We start from the raw sequence: 26,585 nt of genomic DNA on the forward strand, positions 1-26,585 counted from the left end.
TAATAAATAAGAGTTTATAAAATCAACCTGACTGTTTCTTTATTTACCCATATGGCCCATAGGGAAAAATGTTTCCCATGAAATATTATAAAATCTGTTTGATTTATAAATTATTTTCAGTATTATTTCTCTTTTTTACATGCAATTAAACTAAAATAAATAATCACACACTCATAATTCGTCTTGGATATCTTATGGTCATGTAAGGGTTAATATCTTATACCGTTCACCTAAGTACAGGTTACTGAGTATGTCTGACAACGTGTAATCCCATAAACCACGGTTGTATGGCCGGATGGATATTTCATTATCCCACAAACATATAAAGGTGGCTAGGTGAAATTATGAGACCTCAAGACAATACCTTAAATTGAAACTAGCTTTTGTTCGGCTCTCGAATTTCCCTCGAAAAAGACTGTGTCAATTTCAGACTAACGAGTGGAATTTATATGGATATAAAACTTCCTACATCTTATTATCTAAGCGTTCTTATGAGGAAAAAAATCTTGCTTACTTGTACTTATAAATAAAAGCGAGCGCTTATTCATTCTTATTCAATTCAATGATACAAAAATCTTATTGGATGCGTCATTTGAAAAACGTTCAATCGCCTTATTTGTAGCATGACATAAGCTTCTTATTCCTTTGAAGCAACAACATTAGCCTTTACGTCCGGGTCAAGATACAAAGTACTGAACATAAATTTTGCGATACGATTTCTCTGTCTCGGCTTAAAATTGAATGAATAATGAAAAAGGATATCTTTCACAGCCGTTGTGTAGTATAATTACTGCCCGCGGGGGTTATTTTGAATTATATCAGTATGTTCTAGGGGAAACTTTACTCCTATAAACTTCTTCCGTTTTTTTTAAACCCAGCTGTGGGACAAAAGACGGATAAGAACAAGACCGTTTTTCTCTTCCTGGTACGTACGTACGTACGTTTCTTGATAATACGGTTGGGCCTAATTTTTACTTTATTTAGTAAAGACTCCGATGTAATCCACTGTTTTTTATTTTATTTCGAAAGTCACAAATAGCGATGCTACGATCATAATCTTGGGAATCGTGACAGAACAAGAACTGATCCTCAATCGATCGAGTTATTATTAGATATCTATTTTTGTTCTTCGAACATTCGTGACATCCCACGCTTTAACATACCAAAAACTGTCTAGTTCTCTCCTTGCCGGGTAGATTTCTGATCAAGAGAAACTGCACGACTCAATGGATACGATAATATGGGACTACGAAATTATAATTTCTGTCACGATTATATAATATTTTTACATATGTAACTTTATACTAATAAATTGATTAAAATTAATATTGACTGCAAAACAATAACAAAGTAATATTTTAAATTATAGATACTTAATCAACTACATTTCAATGACTCCAAAGTACTGATACCATTTACGATTGCCAAACTTCATAACTGAAGATGGCTTCGGGAAAAAAAGACATTTTTAAAACAAACATATATACCTAAACATATAAAAAGTGCTCTTTCAATTTCATTTTATACAATATTCTTATAATAATATCATCCTGAGATCATTACGCGAGATATTTACAAAACTTGACACGAAACTCACTCATGCACTCTTTCAAATTACCAAATCATTTTCTGATACACACAGAACAATCATTATCAAAGCTTTGAAGAGTGTATATTTCAAAGACTTATTCCGTCGGAGGCATTTATTATAGAGCCTAGTAAGCCCGCCGTCAATTAAGGTTGTAATTACGTGACGCCAAAAATACGTGCGTCGAATACCTGGTGTCTTCCAAGTTTGTTCGTATAGAGCCGGGGCGTTGATAAACCACATTTTTTTGAAGAAAATATGGTAATGAACTATTGTGATGTGATAGTTTTGAATAGAATGCATATACATATGTATGTTACGATAAGAAAGAGATATAAATTTGTTAAAAAAATTGATAATTCCGGACGACAAATTAGACATACATATGTATGTATGTATGAATTTATTCATTCAAGTAGAACGATATATTTGCTTAGCCAAATTGCATTTATTTGGAATCGGTTCGCATAATTGCTCATAGGCAACCATTTTATTCAATAATCCTAATAATAAACTACTAAACCCGTTAAATAAATATTTCATTTAAAATACCGTCAGTTTCATCAGTTCTGCTATAACAATCGTTTTTCTGACACAACACTCGGAAGCTTATATTTGCAAAAGCAATTGCTCAGGCAAGTTGGAGACACCAAGTATGGGGAAACATGTACTCGTATTTGCTTAGAAAGTCGCATCTTAAGTGCGGAACAGGTACAACAACTAGTATAATCAAATCGTTGCTACTATTACGTAAACCTTCTCTTTGCTTGTTTTTTTAGATTGTAAACTAATTAATAAAAACACAGACTAAATATAGGTAAAGCTGTTTTACATCAATCATTCATAAGAAAGTGAAGGAAGTTTGTAACGCGCGTGCCTAATTTTGACATGTACATAGATGTATTGCTATGCATTTAAATAATAACTAAACTTTTCAACTTACCTGAATGTGGTGTCAAATCATTTCCTATCAACGAAGAAAATGACATTAAAAGCCATCATAATTAATAAACGCATGATTTCATTGTTAGGACTATATTTCTAACAAAACTTCTAATTTTTACTCAAAGTATTTCGTTAAATTTACATATAATAATTATGCAATATTTAGCGAGAAATTTCTATCAAATTCCAAATTCAAATAGCGAAACGATTAATCTGGAATCCTCGTGGATAATCTCACTCGGCAGATCTGGCCACAGATATTTGAGGATCTTAATATTAAATTGAAGTGTACTACAGCAAAGTGAATACGAAATTGGATAAATCAAACACCTGGAGGGAATCAAACAAGAGGTCAGGTCAGATACGGGTCTACGCCATTGGTGAACAATTTCTGGAACGGACATTCTAAAAATCTTAATATTAACCGCCGAGCTTGCATGAAGAGTGTTATGAATGTGGATGAAGCAAAGGAAATATGCAGAGATCGTGGCAAGTGGAAAGAGGTAGTCTCTGCCAACCCCTCCGGGAAAGAGGCGTGATTTTATGTATGTATGTATGTATGTTGATATTAATTGCGGGCAGTGCAACAGAAAGTCATTGGTCACTTCAACAAAAACATTTTGGTAATAAGACCTATGTAACCGCTAGGCTATATTTTATTCTTTACTTTAGTATTACTAAAACGATAAACTGCTATACTCATGCCAGTTAGAACTTATGAAGCTTCAATTTGGTATCATCGGATATCAAGTCGACGCAATACTTTAACAAAATATTATTTTAGTCTACAGGTATTACTCGTATTACATTCCTATTGCTTACTATCATCAACAACCCCGCTATCTATTCACACATGATTATAATAGTTATCTAGTGAAAAATATGAATTTATCAATACAGTTTTCTCATTTCGACGTGTTTAGTTGGAATAATTAAATATTCACGGGCAAAATCTAATTCCAAAGGTTTATTTCCTCAGTTCCGCCGGCGAGCGTTTCGTAGATACACTGGATTTCTGTACCGTTCTACATACATACATAGTAACGTCTATATCCCTTGCGAGATAAACAGAGCCAACAGTTTTGAATATACTGAAAGGCCACGCTCAGCTGTATGTCTCAATGATGAATTTGAGATTCAAATACTTACAAGTCACACCAGGTTAGGTAAGTATTTTGTGAAAATGTTCAGCATACCTACTTACCAATTTCACCCATTGTCTGGTACCAAACGCGCGTTACAAATGCATTTATTTTTTGATTAAAGTTTGATTAAAAGTATAGAAGTTCTAATCTTCGTCTTCAAGTATCATGATCAGAGATCAAAAATAAATTGCAATAAGTTTGTTAACCGATATTTTAGTAATTAATGTTAGAGCTTCTGAATCATCTAGATTATTATCAATAATGTTATCCAATAGCTCTATTACATAATAAAGCTTATATGTAACAGGGAGTTGCACTTTTAGATCATGAAAGAGAATGGTCATCGATTACACTTGTTAGTCTTCACATCTATAGTACTTGTGTTTTATTTATGACTCAGGAAGTAACGTGAAAGTGAAAGTAGAGATGAACTGTTAAGACATAGCTCAGATTTAAGGATTTCCTCTTCATTCGACAATTACATTTTTGGCCGAGATTCATCTATTTATTATTATAATTTCAGGCAAAAGGGCTGAATTAATTTAAGCGATAATATTGAAATATAAATAATAAGTTCTAGGCTTTTGGTTCTTCCCTCGATCACGTGCTTTTAAAATCTGAGAGGAACGGAGCGGCTGCCACATATTATGTTTTTTCTTCACTATCTGAATATCCATCCAAATCAATAAAATAAGTACCTTTATTTTCGTTTAGTTAAATTAAGGTTTAATTAAACACTCAAGACATTAAGTCGGAACATCTTGTGACCCTTGTTATTTATAATTACCAAGCTTGTTATTGTAATCAGCCATTCAAAGTACAAGATGTTTCAATCTTCTGTGATTCGGAACACGAAAAGGGCTATCAAAAACAAAGACCACGAACTGAAAAGTTATTTTCGATATTGTTGAAGTTAAATTGAATATTTACCTTAATAAGAACAAGTTTTACAATTAAAGTGAAATCGAGTACAAAATATCAAACATGAATCAACTTATGTTAGGATTACATCCTCCTTCCATGATATAAAAACTGAAATTGCTTCAGACTGGACAAAGTGGAAAAAGTATAACAGGTGCAATTTGGAAAGGCTGAGATAAGAAGGAGTTAAGATCACTTCTGCTTATAAAACGGTAAGAATAAGACAATACAAATCAATACAAATACCATTTTTTTATGTCTAGCAATCACATGACTTAAAAACAACGTTTAGCGAGATGGTTAGATGATGGAATTTGATTTGGAAACGATCAATGCTTTAAGTTATGCGTGAATAATGTAGTTGTAGTATCACTTACTTTTTCCAAGATTTGTCGAGTTTTATTCTAAGTTTTTGAACGCAAGAATTTCGATTGAAGGCATTTATAGAGATTTCAATACTAAATGTCAATGTCCAAAGATCGTGACTGTGAGTGAAAGTAAAACGGCCAGTAAAAAACACTCGTCACAACACTGATAGAGAAGAACCTTGATAATCAATCATATTACTATTATCTAACACACGACTTGATTTTGGTGTTATATGAGTAAGTCATGGTTTAAAAGGTTGCGTGAATCACAAACCTGATTTAAGTTACAGAGACTTTTACCTTTGATTGAAGAATTACAATTGTTTTCGTCGAGTTGATGCAGATGTCTTTGGACAAAAAAGATATAGACAGTACTTTTTTTATTTAATAGTCAACCAAATACAATACCATGAATAGTCAAGCTTTGCTATATAATTCAAAACGAACGAATTTTTATGTCAATTTTATTGAAATTTAATTTCTTATATGACTATGATAAGTTCTCGTAGAAATAGTTAAATTAAAATTTGTCTTTTTTATTATTTTATATTCCCATAAATTTTGAACACTTTACGAGACATTTAATAAATAAAATATGCTTTAAATACATTATACATTGAAGATAAATGGAAAAAATACTTTAAAAAAAACATAAAAATATAACTACAAAATTTTAAAAAAATGTACCAACGAATTTGCTCCAACCGCTACTGCTACCATTTTAAAGCCGTTGACCGAACAACGACTATCACAGAGCTCAGAACACACCGTTCGGTGAACGGTGTAAACTTCAGTGCTTTGTGTCGAATATAACGACTGATGCGTCCAGGGTGGACATCAGTGCTCAGTGTAAAGTACCTATATCCCGCAAACATACATATAAGCTATCGAATACAGAGACAGCTTGGTAGTTATTGCAAGCAATTGAATCAATTAAGATGAGTATAACAGATGTGAAGATGTAACCGCAATCATATGGCAGTGATATTCTGTACTTACCGCCTACTGTCACGAATTACTTGAGCTTACAAAGTTATTTAAAAATGAAATTGCGCAATTTAGTTGTTTTTATTTGTATTTGTCTTAACTACTCTCACTGCTCATAATTATGAAGAAAATAATGTTGCATGCGTTCTAATTGAAAACTAACAGAGAGCAAGAAATGGTTCTTCTTTTCCGAGTTAAAAATAACGTTTATTGCCATAGGTAGCTAGATATTGTGACATTAACGAAATACATATAGTAAATGCTAATAAATAACCTGACGTACTGTCGACAAAGCACCCAGACTAGGTCTAGCCTGTATTTTGGAGACTATGACCGTCCGAAAAGCAGTGTCAACAGCCCATCCAACTTACCAAAACAAAAATGTTACATAAATGTTACACTTATTTCCCAATCTGTTACTGTATATTAGGAATAACTGTTTATTAGGAATTGAGTACTTAAAACTATGACATATTTTCTAACTTCTTATTTTATTTTTACAATGTTAAACCTCAAAGGTTAACAGCAGTGGTAGAAAGAGAGAGAAGATGAGATATATTTCCTTTCAATGTTCGTGAATACAGGGGGCTCCTCGCTCTTTAAAAACCTTAAACAGCTCGTATTCAGTTCTAAAACCGGAACCACTTATGCGTCCCTTCAAAATTTCATTCCCTACTTCACAAATTCGCCTCACAAATACCTTTTCATCCCGAACACTCTCATTATTGGCCAAAGAACACCTCTTACCCCTAATAAGGAAATACTTGAGGTCAAATAAAATAAATAATACATATGTTTTTTTTTTTTCATTTCTAAGAGACGATTTGCCGAAATTCTCGTGAGAACAGAAATTAGCAGGACTTTTTGTTTCTCGTAAATACATGATTAAAATAATGCCTCTTTCCCAGAGGGGTAAGCGGAGACTAAATCTTTCCACTTGCCACGATCTCTGCACACTTCTTTCGCTTCATCCACATTCATAACTCTCTTCATGCAAGCTAGGCGGTCTCCCTAGTGTGTTTATATAATTTTCCCTAGCATCCAATATAACAATAACACTACTAATAATTCCGTAGAACGCGGTGAAATTGAAGCTAGGAATCAATTTCATAGTCGTGAATTATGCAGGGTTCGAACCCGGTGTGGCTAAAAGCACAATTCACGGTGGCTCATTGCGATGGAATTACGAATAGGTATACAATGGGCCACGTTCAATATTGCGAGCGGTATCACAACTTGTAATCTTTGTTGAATTCAATTAAGGTGTAGAAGCATAGTCGAATTATTAAAATATATGAAGGAACATTGCCTAAAATATAGTCGTGACAATTACAAGATTTCAACCGTGTGAAAATTGCTAAAAAGAAAAACTGAATGTTGAGTGCCTACTTACTGATGTTACATCAATGTGCTAAAATCGTTTTTAGATATGTAAATACTTAAGACACGTTAAGGAGAAATTGCTAGTTTTATAGAAATATAAGACTGCATTATTAATTTATATGCAGTCTTTTATCCCTGAGAGAGACTAATGAAGAAACATGATAAATTGCATGCACAAGATTGATCATGAATGAGTCGTTATGGTGGAGCTAACTTTGATTGCTTTGGAAAGTATGGAATTTACATTTATATATAACTAGCTGACCCGCGCAACTTCGTTTGCGTGTATCCCGCTACTTCGACAAATACAGTCAACGCACCAACACATATTGGATACTAATTTTCAATTCACACTAACTTCTCTTTCCCTTAACCGCGTTTAAAATATTAAAATGTTTTTTGGTTTCTGTGACTCTTTATAGGGACGCAATACTAATATCGTGATATCTCCTAAACTATATGTCTAAATAACACACTGTAAACTGCAAAAATAATCTAAATTAAATGCTCGTGATGATGAACTTACTTATTTTGATATGGATATATGTATTATTGGTTATATCACCAGTTAAACATCACCCAACGAATTAAATGTTTTTTTAATACAGAAAAGTAGTTTTTGTGACTTAAATAAAAAAGCGGGATATATGTCATCGCGGACTTTTTTGTAGAACTAATAAAGACCAATGTTTTTGCTATACATTGTTCTTACTTGTATCCAACGGTATAAGCGGCGCACGCACAAATGCAATCTTCAATTAGATTTTTTTTCTGACTTCTTGGACATAAATCGCTATAACTCAGCTAATATAGTTTCAATGTATTTCAATTATATATAAAAACCTGTCGGAGAAAATACTCTTTCTATTAGTGAAAACCGCATCAAAATCCGTTGCGTAGTTTTAAAGTTTTATGCATACGAAGGGACTACAGACAAAATGGGCGACTTTGTTTTATACTATGTAGTGATAATAGTACCTAATGACATTTAAAACAGAAATGGAAGTCAGAGACTATTTTTTAGCCTTTCAGTAATCAGAAACTTTTCCAACTTAACAAAAAATTCTGTTAGAAATCGTCATCAGTTCGGGGCTCGGGGCAAAATACGTTTTTTCTATAATAAAAACACTACTTTGCCTACACAAGAGCATAAAAATAAAAATCAAATGTAATTTATATGTCTACTTCAATACAATAACCAAAAAAATAATTAAATTAAGTACAGACAACGGTTTCTATTCACAAAATTTAAAGCGCTCTTTCTCCCATAAAAATAGACATGGCAATATAACATTTTTGAGTAATAAATTTTCTTACATTTAAATTCAAATCGAGTTCCTGGAGCGCGACGAATTTCGATATGAATCATCTTTTATTAGCACAATTAAAGGCCAAAGATCCATTTTAATGTTAAAGGCAATTTATATTTTCGTGGAGACTGACTTAGAAATTGTTGAGAGCCTTAAATTTAAGACTTTCGGTAGGCTGTTTGTCACAATATATAAAAGGCAATAATGACATAAAAAGTATCGGCCCTACTTTTGATCAATAGTCATATATACTTATCGAATAATAAAACATGAATATATATAGATATACAACCTTGACCTGCTTTTCCAATTTTACCACAATATTAAGTAGCCACAAAACCTTATCGCTTTGTATATGCAAATGACATCTAATTCGTCAAAGTCTCGCCACATTCATTTTCTATAACATTTACTTGGTATCGTTCAAAAATTCGTCTATATCCCTTGCCGAGTAGACAGAGCAAACAGTCTTGAAAAGACTGAAAGGCAACTTTCAGCTTTTTTCGCTTGATAATAGAATTGAGATTCAAATAGTGACAGGTTGCTAGCCCATCGCCTAAAAAAGAATCTTATGTTTATAAGTCTATCCCTCAGTCGCATTTACGACATTCATTGGAAATAGATGGAGAAGTCCTATACTTTTTTAATATTGGTGTCGGGAACAAAAAACAAGGAAGTATGCAGAGATCGTGGCAAGTGGAAAGAGGTAGTCTCTGCCTACCCCTCCGGGAAAGAGGCGTGATTTTATGTATGTATTTATGTATGTGTCGGGAACCACACGGCACTGTGGTTAAACCGGCCACAATAAAAAGAAATAGTTAAATGATATGAAGAACCTGAATGTCGACCTCAATACTAAAGCTAGACACACGGCCAGTCTATAGTCTGTGACACAGTTTGAAAAAAGAATGCCGGTTGTACCGTTTAAAAACAATTTGTTGTGTACAACATATCGCACAATTGTATTACAAACAGGCTATATTCTTAGGAGTCCTGACGAAAGGTCAGGTCAATAGTATCCTATACTACCGAGCTTGTATGAAGAGAGTTCTTAACGTGAATGTAGCTAAATAAGTTTGCAGGGATCGTGACAAATGGAAAGATGTATTCTTGATAAGATGAACTCTGCCTACCCCTCCGGGAAAGAGACGTGATGTTTTGTATAAGTGTATTAAAATTTGAGCTCAAAACTGTTAATATTCACAAACAAAATTCACGACAAATTCTACACATCGCAGTTTTTCTGTATCGTCTAAGCGTTTAATAATGTCATAAATAATTCGTTAATTGTTATCATAACCATTACTAACAAGACACCAGATGCAATTAATCAACCACAAGCTAAATTAACGTAAATTAATTGGTTTTAAACCAGGAATAAACCTGAATATTGTAAATTCCACCCTTGCTATTTCCCAAATCGGTTATAGCAAGTCAGAAAATAATTGAAGAATTCCCAACTGATTTTGAAATGAAATCTGAAAATTGAATGAATTGAAAATTTAATTAATTAGTGGAGCTTCGCGCCCACATGGCTCTGTTATGCCATAAAGTGGGTTAAAGAAAATTTTAATCAAGATTCAAGCCTATCATATAATTTTACTAAGAATACTTATGGACACATTGTGTTCCGAAAACATTAAAAATAAAATTATGTTATAGTATAAGGGTCCTAATTTATTTGTTATATACGGGACAGATTACACAGATTGAGTAAGCCTCGAAGTAAGTTTGAGACTATAGTATCGAGTTAGGTACACATTACGAGATACTAACTCAACGATACTATATTTCAAACTTAATACTCATATAGATAAACATCCAAGATGTTTCTCATCATGCCCTGGTCGTCAAACTTATTCAATAGAAATCTCTTTCAGAAGACCCGAAGAAAAAGAAATGAATAATAGAGCTTTCAAATGCCTTACACAAATAAACAGGACTATAAGTAAACTTTTTAAATATTAACTACCTACGTTCTTCTAAAAATTAGAATTTTGTTGAGAAGTATTTATAGAACAAAATTACTCTTCAAGTACAAACAATACAAAAGCCCGTTAATCACTAGAGAAACTAAACTCTTCTTAACGTCAAAACAAATTTTGTTCCAATAAAAACATTAAGCAATTAGTTTTTAACAAGTACATAAATAACAATTATAAGTCGCGTGATACTGCAATATTAATCATTCCAATAATGTTTTTCATAATCGCTTTTAGGCTGAAAACCGTTATCCATATTCAGAAATTATTACAATTACTTTCATTCAAATGTAGTTTAATACACATAATAAATAAATTGAGTTGAATTGAATTGAATTTAATAACAAATAACATTAAATGACTTATGTGGAATTGAGACCCAATGGAAGAACTTAATCAATGATACTTCACTTTTTATCCAAAGCAGTTTAGTAGATTTCAAGCAAAAGGTTAACAAACATAAATACATACAATACTCTCATTTATGTTATTAGTAAAAAGTTAATGTTAATAGTTTGATTAAACTAGTTAATTAACTCAACCAACTATCGCCTATTAAGTTTAAATAATCATTTTTATAGCACGATAAACTATCGCTGTCTCGTTTCACGTCATAATAAAAAGCGAAATAGCAATAATTAATCGTGCTACGCTGCGGGAGCTAACTGACTGGCTACGACTTGCCTTTAATGTCATCTCGAAGAAATTGTAACGCAGGAAGGAACCAACCTGAAACAAAGAAATTACATTTTATCACACCGAAATAAGTAAACAGCTGAACATGGCCTATCAGTCTTTTCAAGACTGTTGGCTCTGTCTACCCCGTAAGGGATACAGACGTGATCATATGTATGTATGTATGTAAATAAGTAAATACGGCATGAATGCAGTCTTAGGACTTTGAGAGGAGTCCGGGATATGCCTTTGACCATAGATCCTGGATTGGGTGAGTTTTACACAAAGCAACTCCCATCTGACCTCCGCAACCTTTGCAGGTAAACTAAACCGTATTTTAGACCCGTAAGTTTGAAATTGTGTTACGGGTTCATCATTGACCTATAGAAAGAACCAACTAGGGTGGCACTTATTTTGTCACTGTTTGTGTTTGCAGGCTTTCTGGCAAGTCTTCCCTTCACTTGATATACCTATTTTTTATTATTATGGCTTTGTCTTCCCCGCAAGGGATATAGACGTGTTTATTTGTGTGTATCTATTACATAATGATGATCTGGTAGCGATTTTGTTGACGTCATCAAGGGGTATTGTACCTATTTTATTTTCATATTAAAGCTACCTATTTCTATTCCAAAAATAACATTATCTGTGCCGGCGGGTTTTCTTCCCGCGCAGATTGTAAAACTCTATCAAGATCTATCTAAACACATTGAATTTGAAATATGCCACGTGGTTTCAAATTCATATCGATAATGACAAAAGCCATCAATATTAATACACTAACTGTGAAGTTACTACAAATGATAAAATACACCAACCTGTTAAGTAACAAATGAGACTTTAATAACCGAGCCCTTTGAAGCCCTCGCACATTACTATTTAACTAATAAACTTTCTACAAGCAATTAACGACTGGTTATGAATACAAGTGATCACTTTAACGAGACTCGGTGAAAATTATATTGGAAACAATATTTGATTCTCATCGGCTTGAACACTAACTACGAAATTACCGAAATTGGGCTCTATCTTTAAAGAGTTACGGTTTATTTTGGAATTTAGTTACGACCCGTCGGTGGTCGGAAATAGAGCCCAGTCAAAGGTCACAGGTTGTGAAAGCTGGTGTGCTTTCGCTAGGCGGTCCGATGCGCACTTGTGTCCTATGCTTAATGTCACGGAAGGTACATGCGGCGACAGAAATAGACATTATGGACATTATATTTGCCGAGTATTTATTGACCACTTCCTTGAATGCTTTGTGCAAAGAATACATTTAAAACGATTGATAGTAGAGTAGGAGTGGTTTAAATAAAACGTTGGCACTTAATTATACTGTTAAGTATAAATGCTAACACGTAATATTAAATATATGTTTGTTTTATTATAAATACATTTTTGTTTATATAAAATTTTCTTTATCTTTTTATTTTATATCCCCCGCAAGCGTTTACGGTTAATTTTCTTGTGGTTGCATTATAGAGTGCCAGTAGTGAAATTAACTTTATTTTCTTCATATAGTGGCACCAAACGAAACACTGACGAGAATTAAAACAATCACAACCAAAGTAAAGGCATCTAAAAAAATTACTTAATAGCATTTTCTACATAAATGTACCCAATACACGACTTCTAAAACTGCATGAAAGCGTGAATCAAGCGAAGAGATCGAATCATGAGTCTGAGAATTCAAAGCCATAGACCACAGAGCGAAAGGTCACATTATGTAGAATGTAGATGATAGATTCGCTTTAGACATGAATAGAAAGAGCATCGATATTTAGAAAACAGATTTGAATCTATATCAATTTAAGCTGTATTTTATTAGTATTTTTATAAATATTTCATTTTGACCAAGATGAACATTTTAAGGTAAGGACTACTATTATGGAACAACATATAAAGAGTATAGCAAAAATATACAAGACTCAGATATAGTTTACACTTAGTGACTAAAATATTAAATAACATAGTCGCTAAATGAAAAAAGATAAAACAACACTTAAAGATAATCTATGTAGGTACTTTTCTTCCGAAAATTACATTTCATACGAAAAGTGATAACAAAAATATTCGAGCAAAGTGGTCGTAATGAAAAAACATAGTAAAGAAGTTCAAGGTTCATAAAAATTCCCTACAGTCATCAAAAGAGAAAAGGTTCTTTGTCATAAAACTAATTCTAAAACAAGATTGTTGTAATGTGAACAATATATCAGAATGAGAGCAAAAAAGTTTTTCTAGACTCGAAGTCCATTTGTATCTGTCCATGTTCAGATAAAATTGAACACTATAACCTCCTGGTATGGTTGGAATTAGTTTGTTATTGTGTAAAATGGAAATATGTTCTAAAATAGAGCATTATCGTGTTTCCTTTTGTTGATATCGTCGATCGTCAACCAACACTCTGAAAGGGTACAAGGGAACGCATTAAGTGCAGTCTCGGAAGCCAATAAAGCTAAAAATATAATCTCTAATGCGGAACAGCTGAGCACATTAGTACAAAACACTAGGAGAATGCTTTCAAAATAACATGATCTTATGGTTAGATAAACAGTTCATGTTATTCCGTCAGATGAGAACGTGAGTGTTTGATTTTATTATAGTTCTTTTAAAATACATACATATATTATAATCACGTATACCCGTGCGGGGTAGACAGAGCAAGAAGTCTTGAAAAAAGGGCACGTTCAGCTGTTTAGTTTAATGATAGAATTGATATTGAAATAGTGACAGGTTGCTAGCCCATCGCCTAAAAGGAGAATCCCAAGTTTATAAATTTATCTCTTAGTCGCCTTTTACGACATTCACGGGAAAGAGATGGAGTAGTACTTTTCTATTTATATTGGTGCCGGGAACCACTCGGCACTTCTTTTCAATTTAAAATAAAAAATATTTTTATATCACCATTTACATTTGACGTTTTGCCTCGTTATATTCACATTAGTAAAAAGTTCCTATACCTACAAGGAATATGTAATTTTTTTTTTCGAAAAGCCTTTGTTTTTGTAAATACTGGTTTCGTACAAACTAGTTGTCATAACCTGCTTTTAAGCATTTAATTCCGTTGCCATGCTGTAAATTAGTATAGAAACTTCTCAATCAATTATTATTGAAATCGTTTTAATGTGAGCTTTTTGTTAGCATTATAATTTCAATGACGCAGCGGTACACAGAAAGGAAGAAAATAATCTCGTAGCCTAAACTTACAATTTTAAACAGTTTTAAAAATGTGATAACAATGATTACCTATTTAAAAATACATCATATCACTTTAAAAAAACAATCTAACTCAACAGAATAGTCAATAGAATTGATAAGTGACTACAATCACATTATTTAAACCATTTAAAATATACCAACCGAGTTAGACCGGACAGTGCATTGACATGACTCATCGTAATCAAGTTGTCTTGACTATAGTAAGCGGTGTAGCTATTAAGGACATTTACTTTTGCGATTGCAAACTATGCAGCCATATTGTAAAATATTTTCTTGATTAACTGTAGTTGTAGCGCATCATTTAGAAAATAGTAATATCACGTCTTTATTACTTGAATACCAATTTATCAAGTTTTATAGAAGGAATTTAATTTAAGTCACACTGTAAATACACACAGATTTATTCAAAAACAGTTTACCTAAATATATATAAGGAAAAGGCTGATATTAACTCTTATAAGGGAGCAAAAGGCCGTGTGGTTCCCGGCTTTTTGAAATGCCATAGATGTCGAAAGAGCCAATTAAGGGAAAAGTTAAAAAACTTGGGGTTCTTCTGTGGACGATGGCTTTGTTTAACCCGTAAGGAATACAAACGTAATAAAATGTATGTACGATAGAACGCAAAAGAACTGCTAAATTGGTAAAATATAGCGGCATACTAATAATGGCGAAAATTTTCCTTGAACGGCAGCTATGAGATAAAAGTATTAGAATAACAACGAAAAATTTAGTTTAATAAAAGGAAACATAAATAATATAACAGAATAAGCAAAACTTCATTTTAAAACAAATCAAAATACAACACATCTGTTCAACATGTAGTATAAAATACAGGCATAACTTGTTTGAGTTAAAGGTCCACAAGTTTGCAATTAGGTATGCGACATACCCAGAGAAAATAACATATATCGCACAATGATGTGTAAATGTTAGATGCGATGGGTGTGAATCTTTTAAATTTTATTTCATGATATTTTTATTGTATACTCTAATCATAACAATACTTTCTCACTATTGTACCTAATAAAAATATTTATACAGATTTTTTGTAGTTAATAATTTTTATAACATATTATAAAAAACATTTACAAATATTTCTCCAATAAAGTTTGTTATACGGACCACGCGACGAATTACATATGTTCTGAAAATTAAATCACTATTGGTGTATTTTTTTTACCTAACATGCATACATTAAGCCCGTCTATTAAACAGAGACTACACCTTTCCGCTTGCATACACATTTCGCTTCATCCAAATTTAAAACTTTCTTCATAACATTCATAAAAGTAACCTTAAAATTGTCGCTTAAACATATTCTTGACCTAACCTTTCGCCAGGACGACTGACTAACGTATCTTCCCTATTCGCCATCTATGCCACTACAATGTTCCGAAACACTCCAGCCGTCGACAGTAGGTAACACGAAATAGTCGTTAATGTAAATTTATGCCTGTGCAAACGTTAGAAACGGGTTTAATTCTGCTAATTTAGTTTGTTTATAGGGTTGTGATTAAAGTAAGATGTGAAAGATTGCAAAGCCTTGATAAAGCCACTTATAACTACTCATTAATTTGTTTGAAAATATTGTTATTTATAAATTATTGTTATTAAACCGATTCTCTGTTCATAACATATAAAAAAAAAAAAGATTTTACAAATAATTTGTTCATATGTGATCTATCGGAGAGGGAACCTGTTAAGGCGCTAAGTTACTGCTATTTAAAAAGTTACATACTTAAAACCATTAGAACTACATAGAACTTCATATAATTAAGTAAAATTGTTTAAAATTATACCTTAACAAGTATTTTTATCAGGCACAGTGACTGTTAAAACATTGTAGGTTTCTATAGAACTGTAACTAAACAAACAATATGTTTTTTTATTATTATTTATGCAATATAAAACGGATAACATAACAGATATAAAAAAAAATTAAACAAATATTTCATGTCTTGTAAGTTGTCCAATAATTCGTTTTCTGAGACCAGATAAAAACTGAGCTTATAAAGTCAATACGATAATGTGTGACAAATATGCATTGAATTGGAAATGATTGCAGCTGCACTAGATGCAACAGTGACAATAAAACCACATTGAAATTAATCTGATTGTGTAGCCGAACGCTTATGTAATCGTGTTGATAAATGCAGGCTCATAAATTCATTTTGCGTGGATTGTATTTCAAGGAATGCTTTCCTATGGTCTTGACTTCAACTTTAACATGTTTTGTGTCCTAATTTCAGCTTATATTATATACACAAAGGTAAGTTTATCTGTTAGGTCTAAATCACAAAACCGATTTCCATGAAACATTGCATACACATAGTTTGAAATACGACAACATGGGATTACAGTACACGTGGTTGGAGCCGAAGGTGAAAGCTGTTTATAAAATTAATTTAAAGGAAAAAAACGATGTTTAAATAATATAACTGTGAAAAAGCTAATAAACTTGGAATTCTTCTTGTTGGCCATGGGATTGCAACCTGTCACTATTTAAATCTCAATTCCATCATAAAGCCATACAGCTGAACCCTTCAGTCTTTTCAAGAATGTTGGCTCGGTCTACCCCGCAAGGGATAAATACATGACTGACTATATAAATTTCTTCTTAAAATTAAAGAAATTTCTAAATTCGGTACTTAGTCTTCGCTACCAGGACTACCAGACTCAGGTAATCAACCCACCATCAAATTGACTTCACCTTTTCATTATTCAACCTCGATGCCGACAAAATCCGTCTATTTTTTTTCTTGCACATTCCATTTTTCCCATTACACCCAGATCACAATGAAGTAGTTACCCAACGAGAGCGTTATGTTATGATTATGTCGGCACAGCGGGACGATGCAAGATTGTAGAACAATTAGCTGAGATGTGACGCTTCCCATTTCATTAAATTATAATAGCTATTGTGAAAGTCTGCGCGATCTTTGATTGCCAAATGCGATTGCACATTTAGAATATACGATGTGCTTACTTATATTGATTATAACAAACTATTGATTAGAATAAAAAATATTTTATAATGTTGTTTTATATATGTTTTAATACAATTAAATAAATATATACTTTTTTCATAAACTCCGTCTGTCTCTGTGCCAAACATCATGAAAATCGACCCAATAGTTTTTGGCATTATTTGTAAATAAAATTAAATTGTTATTTAAATAAGTTATTTTGTTTTCTATCATTTTTATATATTTTTTTTTGTTTATAGTATACTGGTTTAGAAAACTTTTATCTTGTTTTCATTTTATTCATGGCCGTGGGATGTTTCGTATAGCAATAACTCGTTACAAATAAAACAAAATCAAATAGGCATATTAGATGGAACGAAAGTTATCAAATATTAGTTCCACGAAACGTAATATAATATCCAAAACATATAACGAATTCACAGAACTTGATATCAATATAACATTAAATAATACATATTATAACGTCTTTATCCATTACGGAGTACTGCCTATTGCCTATGTCAGCAGTTTGTTGGAGAAAGACTGAGAGGCTACGTTCAACTGAAGGGATTAATGATAGAATTGAGATTAAAATAGTGACATTTTGCGAACCTATCGCCTAATATAAGAATCCCAAGTTTATTAGCTTACGAACGAACGAACGAACCTTATCAAATAATGATACCTGCTCGAATATTAACAACACTATAAGGTTATTATACCTAGCGGCACATTTTTTACGAACTTCATAATATAAAGACATCGGCACATCAAAAGCATGAACTTTAATGTTTAGCTTAAGATCTTTTTTATTTCATAACAGACATTAAATATAACTTTCATTATCAATTCTAGAAAATACGACGACATCTCATAATAGAGGCAGTCAACTAGAAACTTTAATGCGTCGTTAGCAAATTATACGACCTGTGGATATCCAAAGTGTTATAAATTTTAGGAATACGTGGCACCATTAAAAATAGTTTTTGTGGCCTTCTTTTCAGGTCTTATGGCTTTTGACTCTCATTCATCTGTGATAAATAAAAGGTATGAGTGTATCAGATTTAACTTACAAACTTCACCTGTTATAGACTAACAGCTCAATAAAGCTTTTAACAACAGAAATATAAGAAACCATACAACATGGTTTTAAAATAAAGATATATGAACGCTTGTGTTAAAAAGGATATGTTGAGATGGTTTGGACATGTGGAAAGAATGGATGAGGACAGAACACGACAGAGGGACAGATTGTCGAGCTCTTAAGAAACAAATTTCGAATTTCTTAAAAAAAGGGAGATGCTAGTAGTACTCGTAATTGTCGAATATGCATGATATGAGTAATGAGTGTAAATGAAAGCGGGAGAGTCTGTAGGGATCGTAGCAAGGGCAAATCTATAGTCTATGCCTACCTAAATCCCAATGGGAAACAGGCGTGATGGTATGTATTTATGCAAGCGATTGGACGCCACAGAAATTGTTCTTATAGCTTTTAGTGCGCCAAAGTCTTGAGTCAATGGCCGTGGGGACTAATCCAATAAAGCAAGCGTTAGGTGCCGAGACGACCTCACTAACGGGACGGTATTTAACAGGTTTCCGAATATGGGCGACCAGTTGGGAGAAAATTCTAACTGTCCAGATGTAAATCCAATGACGTAAGTAAAATTTTTGGTAAAGTAAAATAGGTATCCAATATTAATTGAAAATTTAATACTATCAAAATAAGTTCAATCCAAGTTTTCAATCAAAGAGCTGAATATTTAAGAGAAAATTCACTTTGATTGGAGAAATAATGATTGACTGACTTTAAAAACAACAATGTATGTAATGATTGTATCATGCAAAGAATTCAGTCAGTCAATCAAATAAAGTATATCTTAACTGCATGCTTTATATGTAAGCACTTCCAATTTCTATTTTAAATATATGAATTATGTGAATAACATATAATTCCTATAAATATTCAAGTAACTAACAAAGCTACTAATCATAATTCTACTTATGTTCGCGTATTCAAATGATTTCACAATACGAAACCGGTCCATGTACCTAATACACTATGAATGGAAAATCTTTATTAATGATTCGAGAAGGCGCATTGTTCGTTTCACGGTCAATAACATGGTTCGGATTACATATTTGATCTTTATGGTCGTTCAACAAAGTTTAAAATTAATCGTCCGGATTACAGTTGCTCTAGGCGTCCACGTTTCGATCTAGATAAACAAATGTAATTATGTTATTAGACAACAGTAGCTTGTTATTAGATTTATGTTGTCAATAGAGGATACTAATCGTATAGTGCTAACTGATGATAAAGTCTTCTGTCAAAAAAACAGGCTAAACTATTGGTTGTAGAAATTTGAAAACTAACTAATGATATAGCGTGGGATAACACATAGAAGGCAATATAAAGAGCAAATAAAAGCATGAAATTTTAACTAATACTCTATAACACGAGTTGAATGCGATGCGTCATGGTCAGTAGAGCGTGGACACTGAATACAGAACAGCGATAATGTTTATTTGATTCGTTTTTACATAATCAATGCAATTATTATGTCATGATTTGCGATCAAACTTTGTATTTACCGATAAAGCGATATATTGCTACAACAAATATATTTGTTGACCTAGAAAATTTCCTTCGTAATCTGCGCGTGTGGCTCGCCAAAGACAAGATAATGATGAATTGACAAGATTTGTTTGGAAGAAGGAATCTTACTCTCCTTTGGAGGAAGAAAAAATACTTGTCCCAAAACTAGCGACATAAAAGTCTTCTTGTGTATCTGGTTTGGGTTAGTTTATAAAACGCCATTAAAGTGGAAATGTCTACCAAAATTTCCAAATTTTCTTTTGTTATAAATAAACAAGTTCACACCATAACATAGATAAACATAACATAAAACATACGACCTCTTAACAACATGATATGAGAACAATAAAAAATTCTCTAACTATACATTGGGTCACGGTTACAAATGAAGACTATAATCAAATAGCTATTTTTAGATTTAAGTATTCCTTCCTGGACAATTTCATGATAAAAAAACGCTACGTGTTTTGAAGTTGAAACCTTAAAATATTATGAAGAATGTTGCCACTTTTTTAAGTGGCACATTCTTATATTTATTATGATTTTAAATTTACCTAATGTCAAGTAGCATGGTAAAAAATATTATTCAAAAAGTTACATTAAAACTAATAATTTGATAAAACTTGTTATAACTTTATGGTCAATCATCTCTACTAAAATCAAAGACAAAAAAATCTAATCAAAAATGTTTCACTAAATAAAATTCCTAAAAACCATAACAGAAACAAATACGATCGTGGCCTATCGGTCTTTCAAGACTGCTGGCTCTGTATAATCCGCAAGGGATATAGTCGTGACTATATGAATTAAACAAATACTTGACAGAAACTTAACGTCACAAAAAAGAATCAATAGATACCAAAGCATGATGTATACAAAATAATATATAACATTTGAAGTATTCAATAGCACACATACGTCGATACAATACAAATGACCAACCTAACGGTTTCGGCCGCGGTCAAGTTGGAGATTCCACATGGTATAACGGTGTTAGTTTTTGTTCGTCCATAGACGCATATTAAGGCGATTCTATCTGTACAGTTGTCTATGGCGCTTTTGCACTGTTGATATCTTAATTATTTACTCACCTACTTAAATTACATTTTCCTTGATTTATTCAACGTAGGTTCATTAGGTTATAGTAACAAATATAATAATAAACTAATGTTTTAATTATTGACAGTTACCCAGCACCTTTTCCTTGTTTTCTTACGAGTATAACTTGACTACTCCTTATGCAAATATTAAGAGATCACATGTAAATAAAAGTCAAATTCGCAAGAGTTGAGTATTAAATTGGCCGAACAGAATCAGGTCTTGAAAAAATTTTGGCTTGTCAAATGTACCATCTTTATATCATTACGAGTATCTCTCTCAATATAAAACAAATAGTAGGTAACTTAGCAACGTCTACAATTTCAATGAAAACAATAAAAAAAAATATTTTAACAGGAAAACGGAAGGTAGACATACTGTTGCATCCGAGTAAATACTTGCAGATCCCTTGTTAATTAAAAATTATGACTATGTTGATCCACCGCGATACCGCTTTTCTGTTACGGCTTGCATTCTTAATAACTGACAATGTTAATAAAAATATTTATGTAAGGAAGTTTTTGTGAACCATTTTGAGAGTAAATCTTTATTTTGCACTAGATTTAGTAAGGCTAATTAATTAACTTGGGATTCTTCTTCTAGGCGATCGGCTAGCAACCTACCTATCGGTATCTGAATCTCAATTATACCATAAACCCATAACTGCTGAATGTCTCTTCGAGACTGTTGGCTCTGTCCACCCATAAGAGATATAGTCGGCTTCGTCGTATTTTGTAATGGCGTATCTTTAGTTAGAAAAAGCCTGCCATGGGTGACAGTTTTATTCAATCATATAAAGGAATCAATCCGCAAAAATAAGTTCTTTTTTTATACTTTCCCGCCATATGAAGTATAAAATATGGTGGCCACTATTCTTAAATGTCGTGGGCAATCAAATCAAAATCAATAAGTTTAACCGCAATAAAACCTGTAGTATTTACGTGACTCTTAAACAAACATATGTACACAAAAAGAAAAATTAGAATAGATTTTTGGTTGGACCAGATTGACAAAGAACTTGAAAGTGATTAAGATATATTTCTTCTTGTCTGTCCTTATTCAATCTTCACGAATCACGTACTTACTCGTACATCTCTGCTACTTTGACGACCCTTGTGGCACAGCGGTTGTATGCTTGTATATCAGACAGTAGGTCCCGGTTTCGAATTCCGGCCAGCGCAAAATGACAAACTAACTTTTCTGATTGTCTTGGGTCTTTCAGTTAATTTATGTTAGTATTTATTATAAAGAAATAGTATCGTTAATTTTATTATCTCGTAACAAAAGTGTCAAACTTACTTCTTGGCTCCATCTGCGTAATTTGTCCTGTATATACCTTGCGTAAAGAGAGTTATGAATGTGGATGAAGCGAAGGAAGTATGCAGAGATCGTGGCAAGTGGAAAGAGGTAGTCTCTGCCTGCTCCTCCGAAAAAGAGTCGTGAATTTATGTATGTCTGTATGTATACCTAATTTATTTATTTGCTTATATAGGTACTGCTTTTAGTCTAAACACAATAACTTCAACAGAGTAATTATATGAATAGATTATATGTGTGTGCAATAAAAGCAAAACAAACATCACATAGGTATATTATTCTCACATTTGTCTGCAATGCAGATACAATCTCGGTCCTTTTGTCTGTCGAGCACGTATTTATCAAAAGAGGCTGTATAATCAAAATACGGCTACCAGTTAAAATTAAACTGGGAACATAATACATATATAAATCTGGGCAAGGCACCACAGCCTACATACTGAGGGTTCCTTACAACGTTAACATACATTTATCAAATATGTGGAAAAACTCGTAAACAATTTTTTTTCAGTTTATTACGTCTTTATCACTTACTTGGTAGAAAGGGCCAACGGTCTCGAAAAAGACTTAAAGTTCATTTCCGTTTAACCGGCTTAATGATGGAATTGAGATAATCAGTTAAACAATCTGCAATCGATTAAGCAATCTGCACACAAAAAGAAGCAGTTGGCATACAAGTACGCTTTTCTTTCTTCTTCGCAACCAGAATATCATATAATTTGCACTAAATTAATGTGAGCCTATTCCCTTGGTCGCCTTTAACGACATCATAAGCACATTCTCTAAAATACCTATACGGGCCCCTAAATAATATAAATTTTAAATGTTTACACTTCCATCTGGTCCAACAAAGGCGCGTATCGATTCCCGTACTTGAAAAGGGTTAAGAAAAAAAAAGAGAATGCCCAGAAAATACATTGTGCTGTATCGACACTCGAGGTGTAAGAAAGAACTGTGGACGTTACATTGTTAAGAAGAGGGCATTGTTCCGGTTATTTAGCTACTGCAGGAGTTTTATACTGGTTATCTACAATCACATCTATATCAATGCCGAAATATTGATCGTCAATATAATTATGAAAGTAAATCTTTGCTAATACATTTAAGTTATTGGAAATGAATAAGGAATAATATAGAAATATTATAAATATTCAGATTACGCGTGAAGTCAGATTTTTAGACTTAATAAAGAGGAATTTTTTGGAGGTTGGTGTGTAGTGATTATGTGTGGAACTGCTCAAGTGATTAAAATTTGTTTACGATTAGAATTGACAATTGCTGCCTGTATTGATTGATTGATGCTGATGGCGATTGGTGCTTTAAATTATTTTTAAGTAATTTTCATTTGAGAAAAAGCTTATATTAAGGTTAATTATTTTTAGTTTGTTAACTGGAACGCTTATAGGAACACTTGCAAACCTTTTTTGCTTATGTTAATTTCTAAGAATTGGCTGGACCGATTGTGTAGAAATTTAACACTACGAGTATTGTTTGTTTATGTAACTCAAACTAAGTTTGCGCATTTGTCACACCGGTGTTGTCACCTGTCTATGTATAAAATTGTGTTGCAAGGTCTTCATTTTTATTTTCTTTTCAAGCTAACAGGACATTTTTCCACGGTACTCATGAAACAAAATTTCACACAAATTGTTTCACATAATTTCAAGTTTACGCGTCCCAAAGGGTGAATTAAAATTTCCCATCTTATTTTTATGGTCAGCTTAAATGCAAAAGTTTATTTTATTGTTTACGGAAATCTCTAAGTATTCCCAAAATTGGACCGTATAAAAAGTATAATTATATGAATTAAACTCTTTCATCTTTGTTGTTGTACAGAGGTAACATTATGGGGCCCGAGTAATTGTTTCATTATTTTCTGTTGACTTTACACACGGTTTTGCAAAGGATTCTATAGAATACCCTGATTAGGTGCAAAGGAATTATTGAATTTTTATTTTCTAGTTATGCGATCCTTCCTCTATTTTTAAAGGCGATTGAAACAAAATAATAAATAATAAACGACATGACGAAATAAAGAACGGAAAAACAAAATAAAGTACTAATAATAATAGCAAGGTACATTCACACAATATGGCTAGTGAGTCATTATTTCCAAACAATCTTCGGCGAGCGCGAACAATGGATAAGATTGGATGAGACAACTCTAAACAATCAATGTAATTGGCGGTCAGCGACTGCTGGTGTGAATGCGACCTTTGACCTCTCATGTGTTGGCATTGGAAAGTATTTTTTATAGATAGTCATTGTATTATCGCCTAAAAGAATTATCCCAAGTTTATGAGCTTTCTTTGATTGGATTGACTTTTACAATATGTTTTTTCTTCACTAATACACAAGCGCGGAAGGACAAAGAATATACACATATTGTCTTTTTTTCTGTGAGATACAAAGTACACATGTAAAAAATAAAACTACATACATTTTGAACACGTTCTGTTTAAAATGTAGTTTTATTGAACTTTTAACTGTTTTGAACTTAGAAGCTAATGTTTATCTGCTGATGTATTTATATGTCCCGTAGGAATATATATTTCTTCAAAATTTTATGATTGAATTTTATTTTCTTAACAATACCGTTACCAGTTAATTGGTAAAAAAAAATAACAGTTTTGTAAAGCTGATTAGGTTTTTGCATATTATATTTAAAACGGTATTTTATAAATTGCCTATTCATATACATACCTACTTAACGACATTATAAAACATTAAAAAGCAATTATTTTTTCGTGAAATTCCCCATCTATTGGATTGGAAGTTCATTAAACTTTAATAGAATTTCAAATCATTATGGTACGAAAATGTATAAAACTTTTATATGTTCATAATTTTTTTTAATATTATACCTGATACGTACCTACGTCTATCCACCCGCATCAGAAACAATAAATAAAAATTAGCTTGATAAACAGTATTTTTGTATGCAAGACTAGTCATAATTATATGTACGTATGAATTATTTTAATTTAAATTCTATAATAGCTATCAATCAATCAAATAAAATCAATCAGTATCGACATTAAAGGGTGTCAGTTTTCTGTGATACCCTTTATTGACCACTAAAAACAAACAAACAAACAGTTATCAATTGCTATTAAACTTTCAATTAAACGTCCCAAACGCAAATAGTCATACGCTTCTAAAATCATTGCCGTAACATCACATATACCTACTCGTAACAGGCAAATATGGCTTATCGGATGAAACGGGCCACTAATGGTTCCAAAGGGTAGATATTTTAGGACCACCGGGGCCGTGGTTGGGAAGTAATGTAGCTGGTAATTGGTCCCGCTGAATCTCGCGGTAGTACACTCGTTTGTTTCCACTGCGAGTGACGACACGATATTTTTGTGATAATGGTAAAAAAAAACGCGGTTACTTGTCCTACTTATCCTATTCTACTTTTATTATAAATGCGAAAGTTTGTAATATGTGTATGTGTGTGTGTGTCACTCTTTCATTTGAAAACTACGTACGGATTTTTATGTTTTTTTTTATAAGATTTAAGGCGGACGTGGTCGCGGGCAACAGCTAGTATATAATAAAATCACGCCTGTTTTCTCCTTTTCGTGTAAGTTGGGCTGAGACTACAACTTTACACTTGGCACGATTACTATTTTTTCACTTAACCTACGTTAAAGAATGATGATGAAACGAGAGGTATAATAAACAACCCTTTTTCTGCAGCTTCGCCCATGTTCAACAGAAATGCTTATGCTTGAAGCTTCTAGAATTTTTCCTAGAATGACAGACTTACTACATCACACACTTCACACATAATTTCATTAAAATCAGTGATGCAATTTAGCCGTGAAATCGTGAGACTCAGACAGAAATCCGCATTTATAATATTAGTAAGTTAAGAACGGATATATACTAGTATAATGGAAAAGCGCTCTGCGTCAGTTGACGCAAAATTTCGTTTTAGTTACGTTGTTAGGTTTTAGTGGAGTTAAGCCGGGGATTAGGTAAGTTCCGGCTTAATGTACGATTAGGGATTCCTTTAATCTGTATTTAGGTATATGTGCGGTTAATGTTAATAAACTGCAATGAAACAGTAACCAACAAAA

The 26,585-nt window shown here is 32.6% G+C and overlaps 1 protein-coding gene across 1 annotated transcript in view; it reads right to left on the minus strand.

Annotated features, from left to right (window-relative positions):
- The window catches only part of LOC106129267 (putative polypeptide N-acetylgalactosaminyltransferase 9), a 134,855-nt gene that overhangs the window by 88,903 nt on the left and 19,367 nt on the right, over positions 1–26,585 (minus strand). The gene's annotated exons all lie outside the window — the stretch shown is intronic.

Source organism: Amyelois transitella, chromosome 13 (genome assembly GCF_032362555.1).
Source record: "Amyelois transitella isolate CPQ chromosome 13, ilAmyTran1.1, whole genome shotgun sequence".
In the NCBI taxonomy this organism is placed as follows: Eukaryota; Metazoa; Arthropoda; class Insecta; order Lepidoptera; family Pyralidae; genus Amyelois; species Amyelois transitella.